This window comes from Lucilia cuprina, chromosome 3, assembly GCF_022045245.1.
Source record: "Lucilia cuprina isolate Lc7/37 chromosome 3, ASM2204524v1, whole genome shotgun sequence".
Classification (NCBI taxonomy): Eukaryota; Metazoa; Arthropoda; class Insecta; order Diptera; family Calliphoridae; genus Lucilia; species Lucilia cuprina.
In genome coordinates this window covers 8783697-8788629 of record NC_060951.1, presented here as the reverse complement: position 1 = coordinate 8788629, position 4933 = coordinate 8783697, and the positions used below count along the sequence as shown (strand labels likewise).

Genomic DNA, 4933 nt, shown 5'->3' with positions numbered 1-4933 from the left:
GTCTATAGTCTAGTCTATAGTGTAGTCTATAGTGTAGTCTATAGTGTAGTCTATAGTGTAGTCTATAGTCTAGTCTATAGTCTAGTCTATAGTCTAGTCTATAGTCTATAGTCTAGTCTATAGTCTATTCTATAGTCTAGTCTATCGTCTAGTCTAGTCTATAGTCTAGTTTATAGTCTATTCTATAGTCTAGTCCATAGTCTAGTCTATAGTCTAGTCTGGTCTATAGTCTGGTCTATAGTATAGTCTAGTCTATAGTCTAGTCAGTATGTACAAAAATAAATAAATTTAATAAAGAAACAAAAACAAATTGTACTTTCTACTTCAAATCACTCACCTTTTCCTTTTGTTGTTCAATTAACGTTATTCTCCCGTTAGTATTGCCTTGCTTACAAAAACAATATTTCCCCTTAACAACACATGCATACATACATATATGTACATATTTACTTGCATGCATACCCCACAATTCTTTTTCTTTAACTTTTTTTCATTCTACTTTACGCCTTTTCTCATCACACTTTTTTCAAACTAAACTTTTCTTCTTTCCAAACTCTACCATTACCACCATGGAATAATACATTCACATCACTTAACAAAACGAAAGACACGACAAAAGAAAACACCGACCGGCGCTCGACGAAAATTGCATTGAATTTTTGCAAATTTTGAAACTTATTTTAAACTTAATAATTTAACACTTTTTTGCAAACATCTTTTCAATAACGATATTTATAAACAATTTTCAATATAAATATTTAAATATTAACAATTAATTAACTCTTTAGATTAATTTAAACAGGACTATGAAGACAAAACAACCGAACTCTTTAGAAATTTTTAGCAACTAAAGAAAAGAGGCAAACTAAACCAACATATGCTCATAGAAACTGTCGTTGTTGTTGTTATTGTTGTTATGAATACTCCATTTAAAGAGCAAATATCTTATAACAATAACAACAACAACAGCATTAAGAGATGGATGCTTTTTGTTATTGTTTGATTTTATTAGTTTTCTTAACATTTCTATAGTGTTCGTTTGTTTGGAGAATGTTACTATTTAAAATAAGTTTAAACGTTTATTAATTGTTAATAATGAAATATTTTTGTTGTATAATATTAAACAAATGTTAATTTATATCGGTATATAAAAAAATTTGTGAAAAAGGTTTTTAAAATTAGTGAAAAAAGTGTTTGAAAATTTTGTAGAAATGTAAAATTTGACAAATTTGTTAAGACAATTGTTTGAAGGCTGTCGTTGTTTCTTAGTTTCCAGGGCCATTCGTTAGCAGCCCAACACGTAAGTGAAAGGGAATGTAAGAGGGGGTATATATTAGCAAATTATTAATGTGCTGTTGTTATTATATTTATTTAAAGAAAATTCTATGTAAGCAGAATGAGAGAATAATTATTGTGTTTCGGCTTTGAAATAAGAAGACAACTACAACAACAATAACAAAAAAGGTAAGTAATCTATATACCATGTCTGGATAAATGAAATTTTGACATATAAAACAAAAATAGTACCTTGTCTATGCTATAGGATAATTTATAGAGTAGTCTATAGTCGCGTCTATATTCTAGTCTATAGTCTAGTCTATAGCCTAGTCTATAGTCTAGTCCATATTCTAGTCTATAGTCTAGTCCATATTCTAGTCTATAGTCTAGTCCATATTCTAGCCTAAAGTCTAGTCTATAGTCTAGTATATAGCTTAGTCTATAGTATAGTCTATAGTCTAGTCTATAGTCTAGTCTATAGTCTAGTCTATAGTCTAGTCTATAGTCTAGTCCATAGTCTAGTCTATAGTCTAGTCTATAGTCTAGTCTATAGTCTAGTCTATAGTCTAGTCTATAGTCTAGTCTATAGTCTAGTCTATAGTCTAGTCTATAGTCTAGTCTATAGTCTAGTCTATAGTCTAGTCTATAGTCTAGTCTATAGTTTAGTCTATTGTCTGGTCTATGGTCTAGTCTATAGTCTAGTCTATCATCTATTCTATAGTCTAGTGTATAGTCTAGTCTATAGTCTTTTCTATAGTCCAGTCTATAGTCTACACTATAGTTTTTACTATAGTCTAGTCTATAGTCTAGTTTATAGTCCAGTCTATAGTCTACACTATAGTTTACACTATAGTCTAGCCTATAGTCTAGTCTATAGTCTAGTCTATAGTCCAGTCTATAGTCTAGTCTATAGCCTAGTCTATATTCTAGTCTATAGTCTAGTCTATAGTCTAGTCTATAGTCTAGTCTATAGCCTAGTCTATAGTCTAGTCTATAGTCTAGTCTATAGTCTAGTCTATAGTCTAGTCTATAGTCTAGTCTATAGTCTAGTCTATAGTCTAGTCTATAGTCTAGTCTATAGTCTAGTCTATAGTCTAGTCTATAGTCTAGTCTATAGTCTAGTCTATTGTTTAGTCTATAGTCTAGTATATATTTTAGTCTATCTCCTATTCTATCTTCTTTTCTATAGTCTAGTGTATAGTCTAGTCTATAGTCTCTTCTATAGTCCAGTCTATAGTCTACACTATAGTTTAGACTATAGCCTAGCCTAATTATTAGTCTTGTTCTGCTATCTCCTGGGATGTAGTTGACTGACAGCTGTACATTAGATTATTAAGTTTTTATATATATTTATATAAAATTTTTGACATCATTATTCTTCTTCCCCTTGTACTAAATTCTTTACTTGTCACATTCCCTTAAGATTTATTTACAACAAAAATTTAAAATACCCTTCCTTTAGCTAGCGGTTAGGCCCCTAAAAAAATTCCACACATTCTTTATGTTTTAGTTACTAGCGCGGTTTTATCGATGACATTTCTATATTTTATTTATATACAATCAATGTATATAAATAAAACTTTTCATTCTTATATTACAGTTTCTAATATAAAACTTAAAACTATTTAGAGATCTGTATACGTACAGAAGAAAATCAGGGGCTACAAAGAAAAAACAACAACTTTACATAAAAATAGTTTAATCATTTCTATTCATTCGCTTTAGTCTTTTATTGAAGTTCACTTTTAACAAATGTTTTCGATTTCGAGCAATTTTAATTCTCACTTCTAATAAAATATACATTTATCTCTATCAATATTATTGCTGTATTTATTTAGTTGTTAAGATCATATTTGTCTTGTCATTTAAATTAGAACTAAATTTTCTTCCTGCAACATTTATGCAGTAAGTTGTTGTTGTGCTCTTTCTTTTTATACAAATTGACCTTTGCGGGATCATCACCCGCACAAAATTACACAATTTTTACCACTTCTTCAACCGTCATGAGAAGAAAGAAGATAAATAGATGTTTATTAAACTCTGTGTGTACTTGTAGTGATGTACAGTAATTTAAGTCTAGCAACAGTATTAATTTGATATCTTAATGACAGAGATGGGAGGTAATGACAAATTTAAGGAGGAGACAAACTATAGACTAAGGCTAAACTAAAGACCAGACTATAGACTAGACTACAAACTAGACTATAGACTTGACCATTGACTAGACTGTAGACTAGACTATAGACTAGACTATAGACTAGACTATAGACTAGACTATAGACTAGACTATAGACTAGACTATAGACTAGACTATAGACTTGACTATAGACTAGACTATAAACTAGACTATAGACTAGACTATAGACTAGACTATAGACTAGACTATAGACTAGACTATAGACTAGACTATAGACTAGACTATAGACTAGACTATAAACTAGACTATAGACTACACTATAAAGTAGACTATAGACTATACAAACCACAAAGGTTTTTCTCTAACCGAAATCTGTATGGTTCGCCTCCCTTTTGTCTACGATCCTGTCTGATCACCACAATTTATGCTCTATGCTATGCAGTTCTCATGTTGAAAGCAAAGAAAAACAATAACTGGAAAAAAGAGTTTAATTAGCCTCAATTAATGTTTTAATTGAAGTTTTTTTCTTCTGCAGAAATAAATAATACGAACCATATAATTAACTGTAGAAAAAAAGAGGGAAAGGGAAACGAAACTGCAAAAACAATAAAAATTCAACAAAGAACAATTCTTTAAGAACTAATAGGTTGATGATTTTAAGTTAAAAACAATGTTGTGGGAGAATATTATTGTTATTCGTATACATATTAATGAATGTATTGTTGTCAATTTAAATAAATAATATTTTATAACTTGGTTATAAAATTTCTTATAACCTCGAAAACAAAAGCAAAAAGAAAAGAAGAAAACAAATCCGTTTAAAAGCTTAAAAGTTAACTTTTTAAAAAATGACAAAAAAACAGAAAGAGAAAGAGCAATTATAGGCAATTGCTTAAGCATAAAATAATTAAACGTTTTTGACACAATATCTGTCAAACTTGAAAAGTCACAAAAACAGACAGTCTATACGACAGTCTGTCCGTATGCTTGGCCGTCTCCGCTTGAAATTGTTGTCTGCTTAATTGCCTATTTACTTCAGTTTATTGAAAATAATGAATAAGTAATAACAGCAAAAAAAATTAACAACAATTTAACCGTTGGTTTAACATCATTTTCAAAAAGACTCTTTACTTGGCACGTTTTCGTTTTTTTCCAATTTTTTTGCCTCTTCCAACTTTTGCTATGTGAGTTCAACACTCAACTTAGCAAAAAAGAAGGTAAAATATTATAAAACCAAAAAAATAAATATTTAACAAAAAAAGAAACAAAAACAATTTGCCACAAAAAGAATAATAACCAAAAAGCAAAAACTAATAAAATAGTAATAATACAAGTAATATTTTAAAAATATTTTTACACAAATTTTAACGACTTTGCGAGACGCTATAAAATTTTCGGAAAAAATCCACTTTTTTAAGAAAAGTCTTGCGTAAATAAAGAGGATTTTTATGTCGAAATGAAAGTTGTTGTTGACAGACATCCATATGACGCAAAAATTATCATAAAATAGTCGATAAA

At 29.2% G+C, this 4933-nt stretch overlaps 1 protein-coding gene across 1 annotated transcript in view; it reads right to left on the bottom strand.

Annotated features, from left to right (window-relative positions):
* Window positions 1-764, bottom strand: part of LOC111680470 (ras GTPase-activating protein raskol-like) — a 19179-nt gene extending 18415 nt beyond the window's left edge. Inside the window, exon 1 of the mRNA XM_046946912.1 lies at window positions 338-764. The gene's annotated coding sequence lies outside the window, so the exon portion shown is untranslated. The remainder of the gene's footprint in view (window positions 1-337) is intronic.
* Window positions 765-4933: the final 4169 nt, after the last annotated feature.